At 41.4% G+C, this 13,433-nt stretch overlaps 1 protein-coding gene across 14 annotated transcripts in view; it reads left to right on the top strand.

Annotated features, from left to right (window-relative positions):
- Positions 1–13,433, top strand: part of PCDH15 (protocadherin related 15) — a 648,544-nt gene that overhangs the window by 224,996 nt on the left and 410,115 nt on the right. For 13 of the 14 annotated variants that reach the window (XM_081004527.1, XM_081004539.1, XM_081004542.1 and 10 more), the window contains one exon: positions 7,828–7,892. The exons of the other annotated variant lie outside the window; for it this stretch is intronic. The gene's annotated coding sequence lies outside the window, so the exon portion shown is untranslated. The remainder of the gene's footprint in view (positions 1–7,827; positions 7,893–13,433) is intronic. 14 annotated transcript variants of the gene reach the window in all.

Here is a 13,433-nt window from a genome sequence, read left to right as displayed (position 1 = left end):
ACTCATCCTTAGATAACTTCTAGATTTTTTTTTACTTCATAGAAAGAGTGATTTGTTCCTACACGTTACATTGCTTTGATGCCGACTTTTAATTTAGCAGACTTCAAATTTCATTTAAGAAAACGTAGAAGAGGCAGTGACACACTGCTTCGCAAATGTGTTAGGAAGACATAATATTTTAGAACGATCAGAGCACTGTTTATTTAGAGACCTCTTTGCTCTCTTAACCGGGACGCGGGTGGCGCTGTGCCTTAAAGCCTCAGCGCCTAGGACGTGCCGATCGAAAGGTCGGCGGTTCAAATCCCCGTGGCGGGGTGCACTCCCGTCGCTCGGTCCCAGTGCCTGCCAACCTAGCAGTTCAAAAGCACCCTCGGGTGCAAGTAGATAAATAGGGACCGCTTACTAGCAGGAAGGTAAACGGCGTTCCGTGTGCTGCGCTGGCCACGTGACCCGGAAGTGTCTCCGGACAGCGCTGGCTCTTGGTCTATAGAGTGAGATGAGTGCACAACCCTAGAGTCTGGCAAGACTGGCCTGTACGGGCAGGGGTACCTTTACCTTTACCTTGCTCACTTAAACAGGTTGTTTAAGGAATGTTACTGTGCATTTATATGTGTTACTTCAGAGACAAGGAAGCTATAATAGGTGTTAAGATGAAGCCAATATGCTGTATTAAAAAACAGAGAGTGAAATCAGCTCACATCTGGGCAGTGTGAAATCATTTGCTGCTTTGGCTTCCTATTACAGAGTCATAGAATTAGAAGGGACCTTGAAGGTCATTTAGTCCAGCACCCTACAATGCAGGAATCTCAACCAAAGCATCCCTGACAGATGGCCATCCAACCTCTGCTTAAAAACCTCCAAGGAAGGAGACACCACCACCTTCCAGGGGAGTCCATTCCACTGTTTAATAGCTCTTCCCATCAGAAAGTTCTTACTGAAATTTAGTTGGAATCTCCTTTCATGGAACTTGAATCCATTGATTCTGGTCTTAGCCTCAGGAGCAGGAGAAAACAAGTTTGCTCCATCTTCCATGTGACAGCCTTTTAGATATTCAAAGATGGCTATCAAATCTCCTCTCAGTTTTCTCTTTACCAGGCTAAACATACCCATTTCTCTTAACCATTCTTCATACATCCTGGTTTCCAAAACCTTGATCATCTCGGTCGTCTTCCTGTCCACATGTTCCAGCTTGTTAATATCCTTCTTAAATTGTGGTGCCCAGAAGTGGGCACAGTACTCCAGGTCTGAACTGACCAAGGTAGGATAAAATATTACTTCCCATGACCCGAACACTACAGTGGTACCTCGGGTTACGAACTTACCATATTTTTCGCTCCATAAGACACACTTTTTTCCTCCTAAAAAGTAAGGGGAAATTTCTGTTCGTCTTATGGAGCTAATGCCTATGGATGGCGGGGAGGTCTTGCTGCAGTGGTGAGCAGAGGATCCATGGTTCCCCTTCCTTCCCTCCTCCATGGCTCGCTTTGAAGCAGCAAAGCAGGAGAGGAGCCGCTTACATGGGTGTAAGCGGCTCCTGTCCAGTTGGCTGCTTTAAAGAAACCGTGCTCTCTTTCCCTCCCTCCCTCCGCCCCACTCAGCTTGCTGAAAAGCAGCAAAACTTTTCAGTGAGCTGAGCCAGGGAGGAGGGAGAGAATGAGAGCCTGCTTGCTTTAACGGAGCAAAGCGGGAGAGGAGAGGAGCTGCTTACACGGGTGTAAGTGGCTCCTGTCCAGTTGGCTGCTATAAAGCGAGCGTGCTCTCTTTCCCTCCCTCCTCCCCAGCTCAGCTTGGTGAAAAGCTCCTTCTCCACACACCCCACGCGTGCTCCTTGTCCCTCCAGTGTTTTTCCTTCCTTCCCCACTTAAAACGTGGTTACAAAGCACGGATCCACATGGATCCTCAGAATTTTTGCATTGGGCTACCCCAAACTCACCATCAAATCACATGTCTGTGGCCACAGCATGAACCACAAAAATTATACATCCACTGTTTTGTTGAGAATATTTTTTCTTGTTTTCCTCCTCTAAAAACTAGGTGCGTCTTATGGAGTGAAAAATACGGTAATTTGTTCCGGAGGTCCGTTCTTAACCCAAAACCATTCTTAACCTGAGGCATGCTTTCACTAATGGGGGCCTCCTGCTGCCACTGCGCTACCTGCACACAATTTCCATTCTCATCCTGGGGCAAAGTTCACAACCTGAGGTACTACTTCCGGGTTAGCGGAATTTGTAACCTGAAGCATTTGTAACCCAAGTTACCACTGTACCTCTGTTGATGCAGCCTAGAATAGCATTAGCTTTTTTTGTTTTGTTAAACTGCTGCATCACACTGTTGACTCATGTTAAGCTTGAGGTCTATTAAGACCCCTAGATCCTTTTCACATCTACCACTGGCAAGTGTTTCTTACATCTATCATATTTTTAGTCCAAATAGCATTTTTATATTAACATCAACCAGGCTAATGTACAGTCGTACCTTGGACCCTGAACACCATGGTACTCGAACGTTTTGGCACCCAAACGCCGTAAACCCAGAAGTCACGCTTTGGTTTCTGAATGTTTTGGAAGTCAAAGGGACTTCCGGAATGGATTCCGTTCGACTTCCAAGATATGGCTGTACATCCATTATGATTATCTCAAGACAGACAAAGCTGATGCAACTGTACACAACCAGGAGCCTTTCTGTATGGGGCAAGGAATAGGAAAATATTGTCTATTGTGGAGCTTGTTTAGGGAGGAAATTATGGTGTAGAAGGAAGTCCTATTATTTGAGTTCTTTCATCAAATCATGTTTTCCAAATGCCAACCTTCCTTAAAATGGCATATTATCCAGATAATTATATTGATTCTGGAACAACTGAGATCATTACAGGCTCTGAGGTTTAGCAGATTTACATCAAGGAAGAATAATGTCAGAATAGGAATTTGTTTTGATCATTTTGTTTTAAAGTGAGAATAATTAAAAAGCAAGTCATGCTCTAATTCCCTTGTCTTAAATTGCACTCTCTGAAATTGTTTAATTTTTTTATATGAGCATAGCTGCTCCTTGTCTATTCTTGATCACCGTTGTTAATGAGAATAAAAGATCAAGAGCATGAACTGTGTATTGTTTCACGTGAGCATTTTCCCAAACAAGCTGGCTTAAATATGTTTGAGTGTTCTCATTAGCTTCCTGATAATGATGGTAGCCTTATGGATACTACCAGAGTGCTGGTGATTGCACATCATTTTTTAAAAACTCTATGTTGATCTTGTGACTTTCACCCAGCATGGGGAAAACAAAATAAAAATTCAACTGCTGGAGCCGTTCTTCCTGCTGTGATTATTTTAGGAGGAAGAACTGAATCCACATTGAAGTTTACATTTTCATGGCTCTAATATTACTTCATCTGAATGCTGCAACCTCAACCTCTTTGAGTATGTTGGCTATTCAAGTGGTTCAATGTGCTATTTGAATATAAACAAACTTGATGATAATGATGATGGGAAGCACTTACAATTTATTTCAGTGGGATTTGCTTCCAACTAAAAAAAAAAAAAAAAAGAATTACTGTGTAATATTTGGAGAATAGCTCCAGTTTCAAAATGTAGGATGCAAGGTGTTCTCATTAACCAACATCTAGCACCTTTGCCGATGCCTTAGGTTTAGTTCTGTGTGGAATGCATGCGACAACAGGGAATATTTGACAACGAAGAATTTCACATTGTACAAATCAGTTTAATAATACTGCTTTCTGGGATTTCATACCAGAGTACTTCCCAGCCCTACCTGGGCTTTATCAATGACTTGGATGATGGACTCAAGGGCATCCTGATCAAATTTGCAGATGACACCAAATTGGGAGGGGTGGCTAACACCCCAGAGGACAGGATCACACTTCAAAACGACCTTGACAGATTAGAGAACTGGGCCAAAACAAACAAGATGAATTTTAACAGGGAGAAATGTAAAGTATTGCACTTGGGCAAAAAAAATGAGAGGCACAAATACAAGATGGGGGACACCTGGCTTGAGAGCAGTACATGTGAAAAGGATCTAGGAGTCTTGGTTGACCACAAACTTGACATGAGCCAACAGTGTGACGCGGCAGCTAAAAAAGCCAATGCAATTCTGGGCTGCATCAGTAGGAGTATAGCATCTAGATCAAGGGAAGTAATAGTGCCACTGTATTCTGCTCTGGTCAGACCTCACCTGGAGTACTGTGTCCAGTTCTGGGCACCACAGTTCAAGAAGGACATTGACAAACTGGAACGTGTCCAGAGGAGGGCAACCAAAATGGTCAAAGGCCTGGAAACGATGCCTTATGAGGAACGGCTAAGAGAGCTGGGCATGTTTAGCCTGGAGAAGAGGAGGTTAAGGGGTGATATAATAGCCATGTTCAAATATATAAAAGGATGTCACATAGAGGAGGGAGAAAGGTTGTTTTCTGCTGCTCCAGAGAAGCGGACACGGAGCAATGGATCCAAACTACAAGAAAGAAGATTCCACCTAAACATTAGGAAGAACTTCCTGACAGTAAGAGCTGTTCAACAGTGGAATTTGCTGCCAAGGAGTGTGGTGGAGTCTCCTTCTTTGGAGGTCTTTAAGCAGAGGCTTGACAACCATATGTCAGGAGTGCTCTGATGGTGTTTCCTGCTTGGCAGGGGGTTGGACTCGATGGCCCTTGTGGTCTCTTCCAACTCTATGATTCTATGATTCTATGATTCTATGGAGATTCCAGGGATTGAACCTGAGATCCTTGGACCCAGTAGGCCCTGGGGCAGAACATTATACAGTTGTGGTGCCATGATAATGAATGCCATATGTCACACCCACTTCATTGCTAAGATGGAGAAGGAACTCATGAAGATCTTTATGAATGCATGGAAAGATTCATATTGGAACAGGTGGTAGAGTAGCATCCTTTACTGACTGGGCAGATCACAAACTTCTGCTCCAGTTTCTCTTTTTGATACAGCCCCAGAATCCTTTCCTTTCAGAACTCTGCATGCAATGAAGATGCATTTAACATGCAATGAGTGTAAGGAGGGGAAGAGTTCTTCATACTCTGCACAATTAGCCTGTATAAAATATTTTCACAGAGTAGCATCTTATGTGCCAGGTCCCTGGGACTGGATTCCTTTTTTTCAGGGGGTGAGAATAAGGCCTCTGAATAAGAAAGGACATTGCATGTAGCTCCACACCCAGAAGCATGTCCCCAAGAGAAGCCCAATGGTTACTAGGGCACCTCTGCCCCAGATATGTTGCATTGTCATCTTGTGACTTGGAATGCAACAAGGGACTCCCTTGCTGTGCTGGAGTAAAAGACTGCTGGAGCAGCTGCACTTTACAAGTAATTGGAGACACATTTTCCCCCCTTAGTAAAGGCAGACCTTACAACTGAGCTACTGATTCCAAATGAGGCTCACCCTAAAGCTGACTGTGGCTGAAGCGGTATTAGGGCATTTTTCTGCTGAGCCCTACATAAGGACTTGCCTCATAAGGGCCAGCCCTGCCATGATCTGAGGCTAGCCTGTTGGCTCAGACACCAGATTGGTGGGGTGGTGAATTGTGCCCCTCCCCACCTGCTCACTGCTGCCTCCACTGAATATTTGCCCTGAAACCATTTGCCACTTGTGTTCATCCCCTGGCTACTTACCTACCCAATACTGCAGGCTGCCCTAGCTACAAGGATGCTGGCTCCCTATAGAGCAATGTGAACAAAACCTGTGTTATCCAGGTACACATGAAAGGATTGGTGTTGTCATCTTAGGAGTTGCCCTGGGCATCTGGTTAGTCATGGTTCGATAAAAAAAAAAAAGTTGAGCTCCATGTACTATTGGTCTAATGTGGCATGACATTACTCATGTTCCCTTTAAGACATTAAAAATGCCTAAGGGTTTAGGATTAAAAAGTGGATTCCCCCGCCACCCACCTTATAAATTTTGAAACTCCTCACAGTTTCAGAATGTAATTGCCATGGTGTCTTGGAAGCTGTTGTATGATAAAAACAAGACCTTGTGGAGTGAGTTAGTTGTTTTTAAGATCTAGGCCATGGTAGATAAAATCATTTGTTAGCATTTTGCAGCCTCCCTATATAATTTGCATTCATTATGGTCCCTAAAGAATTGCAGATCCTCAAAAAAGGATACCTTTCAAAAGTAATGTGTTGATGTTTACATAGGCCATGTATATAACATTTCACAAAGTAACATAAATACAGAAGACAGCTTCCCCCTCCCTGCAAGAGATGGAAGCCTGCAATATAACAATGATTGGGGGTGCGGGTGGCATTTATGTGCAAATGCAGTTAGATGCCCTTAGGCTATGTTTTGTTTGGGGGGTATTTCAAATTTCCAAAGAGGAAAATAACTTAGATGTCATTGAGTGTCTTCAATAATTTCCATACAGATGCTTCTTTTAAAATTGGTTTCTGCATCCATAAGAGCATAGAACATATGATATTGATGTGGTGCAAGAAAAGATTGGGGAGAAATCAAATTAGAAATGATACACATACCAATGGGAAATATGCAATCAATAAAGCTTTGCACCTAAAACTATGATGTAATATTTTATTTGCATCTGCACTCAGAATGAATGAAAGTGTCTTTTTATGTTCTATTCTGTTTTAAAGAATAAAAAAGAACTTTTTTCCACTAGTTTCAGGATGATTTGCCTCAGAGTATGTGAAATGACTCCCAAAGAAGAAAAATTAAAGCAGCACACAAACATTTGTTTTCTTCATTTTATAATAAATTTTGTGTTTTTTCCAGTGAAAACTATAATAGGCCATATTCTTTGTAATCAAATTATCCTTTCTCTGAAATACAGCCCAATTCTATTTATGCCTACTCAGAAATAGATAACAGTGATGTTCTCTTGAGTGAGCCTTGACAGGAACTTTGAGGACTCATTAAAGCCTGCCGCAAAAAAAGAAAGACAAGTTTCAAATGCCCCCTAATTTTTCTCCAACATAGACTGAAACCTTATCTAGAGAATAATCCATAGTTTTGCACCTGTAGAATTTCCCCTATAACCCATACAGGTTTAATGTAGTTCAGTAGCTCTATTAGTCTGCCCTCAGCAGGGATAGTCAAAGACTATCCTTCCCACTCTAGGCTTTTGGCTGTAAAGCATCCTTTTCATAGGGATTTATGAAGCCTCAGATTGGTTGGGGAATAGTATCTAATCTTTTCCAATTCTTTTTTTGGGGGGAAGAACTCAACTCAAGTTATTTCCAGGTTAAGTTGAGGGTTTCTTTTGAAGCTTAACCATCTGTACTCGGAAGTGTTCCTTTAATTTAATAGGATTATTTATTCCTAAATAACTGACGCTGGTGTTGGGAAAGATTGAGGGCACAAGGAGAACGGGATGACAGAGGACGAGATGGTTGGACAGTGTTCTCGAAGTTACCAACATGAGTTTGACTAAGCTGCGGGAGGCAGTGGAAGACAGGAGTGCCTGGCATGCTCTGGTCCATGGGGTCACGAAGAGTCGGACACAACTAAACGACAAAACAACAACTGTGCATAGTATTGCAGCCTTAATCTACCCAAAAGGGGAATGATGTTACTCGCATGGAAGCCTTCATCTACTTAGTCTACAGCATGTATTGTTATTAGATAATGAACTTATCTTATTAGTGCAACTAGAAAGTATGTGCCTAAGTAATATTGTAACCAGTTCAGACTAGGATTTAATGATAAGCAAAGATCCTATAGAGGCTACACATTAACTTGGGGGGGGGGGGATGCAGCCTAATCCTTTGCAGAAATATTTCACTATCTGTTGATGGGAATAATTTTTGTTTAGTTTCATTTATCTCTTTTTGCATTTTTTCTCCAGAATGCATCCAGTTGCAATGAAACAACATACTCTTCTGGGAAATGAAGTGACCCTAAAGAGTTCAGGTACATTTCTTTTCTTACCAAAAACACATAATTCAAAAACAAAACCAATGTTTGCCACATAAAACAAAACCTGAAATGCAGGTATCATACAATTTGTTTGTTTGTTTATTTTTAAATATTTATATTTTATTGAAAATTTTTGGTATAGAAATGCAGTGAAGGGAATGAATAGGAAATGCAAAAACAAAACAATGCTTAAAACTACAATACAATAAATACATACACACACACACACACACACACACACATTGTATGTATTATTATAATACAATATATGTATATTGGGTATAAAAATAATACAGCTATTTTGACGAAAGTACTCTGGTTTCTCTTCAGATTGTATAAATCTTTCACCTTTTACAATTTACTTATTTTTTTAAAGAAAACTGGAGAAATAAAAAGCCAGTTTGAATATTTGAATAAAATGAAATATTTTACATGTGTATGAGATTGAATGACCACTTGTGACAAAATCCCTTTTGGTTTAAATTAGACCACAACTTTATTGATTAGAGAGCTAAGGGGTTTGGATTAGGCATTGGGTATAAGTTGTATCAGGGACGCGGGTGGCACTGTGGTCTAAACCACAGAGCCTAGGGCTTGCCGATCAGAAGGTCAGTGGTTCGAATCCCCACGACGGGGTAAGCTCCCGTTGCTCAGTCCCTGCTCCTGCCAACCTTGCAGTTCGAAAACTGTACTGCTCCGGCAGGAAGGTAAACAGCGTTGCTGTGCGCTGCTCTGGTTTCAGTGTTCCGTTGCGCCAGAAACAGCTTAGTCATGCTGGCCACATGACCTGGAAAAACTGTCTGCAGAGAAACGGCGGCTCCCTTGGCCTGTAAAGCAAGATGAGTGCCACAACTCCAGAGTCGTTCGCAACTGGACTTAACTGTCAGGGGTCCCTTTACCCTTTACCTTTACCTATAACTTGTATCAGCCCACCTCCTGCTGGTTGATTCAATGAAAGGTTGAGCCAGTGGTGAGGAGTCTTTTGACACATCAAACAGGTACCACCCCACCAAGATCACCTTTTGGAGAAGTGCTATGGCCCTAGACCCCATCTGTGTGTTTCCTCCAGGATCCCTTTAATATGGTGTAAGTATTTCAGCTAGTGTCTTCATATTGTGATATGTCTTTCGTCCATTCCATCATGTCCTCTTGTGCTCAGCCAATTAATATGAACCTACATTTTGAGGATGAATGTTCAGCCGTTTTATTTTTGTGGGCTTGAAGAATGTTTCCAAAATAATAAAAAATGTAAAGATGAAGCTTATTACCACTATTTGTCTGGCAAAAAGCAGACGAGGATCCCTAGCACTAACACTATTCTATTTATATGGAAAAGTGAGGAATCTTTAATTTAAAAATGAAGCTTCAACAAACACCCTAGGTCTGAAGAATGGCTATTCACTCTTGGTCAGCTTAGTACCTGAGGTTCATTTTGATAATGCCAGTTTGGTGAATGCATACTTGCTCACTGTATCTTTTATTCTGGATTTTCTGTTATATCTCAAAGTGTCCTTTCTGATATCCACAGCATGGAGTTAGTCTTGTGCGACTGTTTCTGAAGTAGTGAAATGGTTATTTCTAGTATTAAATTAGGGGCTAACTATACATTACTGTAAATGTGTCACTTAAAGCAACATCAGGTGTTTTTTTTAAAAAAAGAAAATAATTAAAAACAAGTTTGGGAAGCAACTGGATTTTTGGGGGGTTTTGTTTTCAAATTTCGGTTTTCCATGCAGAAAAGCTCCCCCCCCCCCTTTCACGATTGTAGTGGAAAGGCTTAAATCCTCTTTTCCTGACCCTCTTCAGGAGACATGAACTTGGTTGATTCTAATCACACATTTAAAGTAAGGATAAGTTATACCCTTAGGGGTTTTTTGGCATGTGACACTTGAAACATCACAGGGAAGCATGGTTGTTGTTTTTTAATTCATAGCCAATGTAGGGCTGATATTTGAATTACAGACTAGCAAATTCAAAAACCAGTTTAAATCTTATATGTATGTTTTAAACAACACATGTTGCTGCTAAATAAAATAAAATAGCTTTTCCCCATTCTCAGGCAAATCTGTCGATCCATCTTCCTTCCTTTCACTAAGCTTTCACTTGTCCCTCCCCCTGAAAAAATGCATATGAGGAATATCTCATTCTAACTTAAATTTTCAAATAAGCTGTTACAAGCTTATTCATTATTAGCACTGACAAACTTCAGCTGGTTTCAGACAGGATAAAATACTATTTAAATGCAGCCAGCCAGTCACCAACATCTCTTTGCTTCAGGTTGCTGACAGGTCCCTGTGTTATAGTTCAAATTTAGTTGGGAGGAAACAGGTTGAAGGAAAGCAAAGCCAAAGATATTATGATGAGTAATCCACTGTAGTTTCATATATATAGTAGTCTTAATTTCCTTTGGGACAAGGACAAAAGGGGCTATAGGGTGAAGAAGCAAAATAATAAAACATGTTAACATGAGAAATGCAGGCTAGCTTTTGGATGTGAGGTTGTTCACTGTGTATTAAAACTGCACTGTGATTTGTGTGCCATGGCTGGCTTCTTGGTGTTCTATTTTCTTTTATTCACTGCCCTCTAGAGGTACTAACAATATAACAACAACTGCCGGCTGCCATTTGCTGTTTGCTATTATTTAGCAGGTAGATCTTTGCTCTATGCACCTCCCCACCACCCCAAAAAACGAACTTTTCCATCATTTTAGTCCCTCTCCCTCCTTTCAAATAAATTCACAGTTCTCAGATAAAATGGATACCATCCATTTAAACAGCCGTGTGCACTAAAGTGCTTATTCCTATAACTGTGTGTTCATAAGCAATTTATGTGCTGGCTTTGCTGAAAAGGTCCATTACTCATCACACTTGAGGGATGTAAAAATGTTGGAGTTATCAGCTTCTCTCAGCCCCACTCCCCGCTCCCCCTTGCCATTTAAACCCAGCTATTATGTCTCCATACCATTGTGATTTGACTCATTTGCAGAGTGTAGAAAAAGAGGTCAAACTCTCAGTGTCTTCTTTCTAGAGAGAACTGAGTAGGAAGCAGCATGCAGTTTCCCCCCACTCTTTTTCTTTAATTTCCTTCTGTGCTTCAGTTAACTCTTGACTTCATCTAACTCTGCCAGATAATGCTGTATGACTATCAGTCTCTCAGCTTCTCTGCTGCTCCTTTCTCTGACCCTGGAAAAGTATCAAAGGATGGGGGTTCACCTCTTGAATTCTGGCTCTGGTTTCCAGCACTTGTTGAAAGCATGTGTATGCACAGCTTTTCAGCTTTCCTTACCTGACACAACCTGGGGGGAAAAGGCTTCTCTGATGGCATTTCCCTGGAAATAAGCAGCCTGGTGTTGAAACCACAATGTATGCTCTGCATACTTATTAGGGGATTCCAGTGTTTTTTCCTCACCTACATGTGCAGCATGAAGTGTGTATTATCCTTGGATGAGATAGCAAGTTTAAAAAAATAAGAAGAAGAATTCAATAAGCCTATCCTTGTCAGAAGATGTGCCATATTTTCTAGTCAAACGGTGCAAACAATTCTGCTTGAACAGTAAATTTCTCAGTGGTAATCACATAATGTTCCATATCAGTATATTTTAGCTACAGCATACTCCTTGAAATGTTGCTTTATAGCTTTCAACATCATTTTTCGTTTTGGCCATGGCTGTTAACACAAGATGGGTCATTGCATGCTGCTGCTTCTGCTACCCATTCAGGGTAAAAATCAGGGCACTCTTCACAGACTGGGTTTCTATTATAGGTATGGACATTGGGGCTTTGGGTCATCTTTCCAACTATATGTTAATTTAGCACAGCCTAAGCTGATCTTATGGGGCCAGAGGGGAGATTGTAGTACCAGTAAACGGTGTTTCCTTGTGCTCTGGCTTCTGTCATTGTGTCCTGTTGCACCAGAAGCGGTTTAGTCATGCTGGCCACATGACCTGGAAGGCTGTCTGTGGACAAACGCCTAAAAGCGAGATGAGTGCCGCAACCCCATAGTCGCCTTTGACTGGACTTAACCATCCAGGGTCCTTTACCTTTTTTTTACCTGTAGTACCAGACTCACAGCTATCAAAGTTCAGTCCCTTCAGAACCTAAACTGTTTTCTGTAACCTAGCTCCAGACTCTGGTTGCTCAGCAATCCTTTAGCATATTCAGAGCCTGTTTAGTATTTCAAAGATTAAACTCCATCACATTAAGACTGTGGTGGGCTGGAAGGGTGGATAGATTTAACATGTTGGTACTTCACATAGTATTAATACTTGTGAAAAGTCTGGTATCAGATTGCCAAGTAGGTGTCATGGACTGGCTGAATATAGAGGAATGGTAGGCGGAACCAGCTGGGAAACCCACATAGGAACCCCCAAGGAGAGAAGGCTCGGAGCCAGAAGATTGGTAGTGGGACAACAATGAGTGACCAGAGGGAAAAGACTGAGGGGAGGAGCTGTCATAGGCAAGGGTTTAGTGAGCAGGAAGAGTCTATGGCACAGTGCAGAGTTGCAACCAGCTCACCTCTCTGTCTTGGTCTCTGAGAATAAAAAGAGCAGAACAGAGATTAGTTGTGCACAGACGCACATTAGTTGTGCACAGACGCAGTTTGAGACTACATAGGAAAAATTAAAATTGGATTCACAACTGAGCCCAAAATTAATGGGTGGCAATATTGGGGGGGGGGGGATTTTGCAAATTATTCTCTGGGAAAAGACTGAAATTCTGAGATATTATAAAGGAACTCAAAAAGCTTCAAACATTTGTCAGTAAATTATTTTCTGTGAAATTTCAACTTAGCACTATTTTGTTGTCAAGTTATTTGGGTGTGATCCTTATTTGACATCTGATACTGTTTCTAGGAAATGACCACCCACTATGTTTGTAGGAAAACTGATAATCCCCAAGGTATGAGAAGGCTTTAGATCCTTAAATACCAATGAACTGGTATCTCCTGGGTCAACTGACTCTTTCTTGTCAAGAACAAAAGTGAATAGTACTGAAATAGATATACTACTCAGGATCAGTTAGAGAACCCCTTTTCTACAGGAGCAGATGTTATACACACATAAGTAGAAATTAAATTAAATTGTTGGCCCTTATGAGAGAGATCAGCAAATCCACTTGCATGTCTTTCCTAGCAGCCATGCTGACCTTGAGGCCCTTACATTTCCTGGGAAGGGAAGAGAAATATCAGCTATGGCTTATTGCCACCCACTTTTTCTGTTGTATATGTATTTTGCTCTGTTGCTAGTGTGGTAGTCTTTGTTCCATTCTCTGGAATTGAACACATTCAATGAAGAGCAGGCTATAAATTCTTCTTCTTCTTCTTCTTCTTCTTCTTCTTCTTCTTCTTCTTCTTCTTCTTCTTCTTCCTCTTCTTCTTCTTCTTCTTCTACTACTTATTATTCCGATTCAGATGGTCCGCCCCCGCCACTTAATGGATCCAAATGGTTTCCAGAGAGTGGTAGGGGATGTTTTATCCCATGTTGATGGCCTTTCAGCTGATTCCCTGGTGGCCCGCTGGAATGTGGAGTTAACCAGG

Source organism: Podarcis pityusensis (genome assembly GCF_964106645.2).
Source record: "Podarcis pityusensis genome assembly, chromosome: 5".
Taxonomy (NCBI): Eukaryota; Metazoa; Chordata; class Lepidosauria; order Squamata; family Lacertidae; genus Podarcis; species Podarcis pityusensis.
The sequence above is the reverse complement of the archived record's forward strand: the minus strand, read 5'-3'. Positions and strand labels throughout refer to the sequence as shown.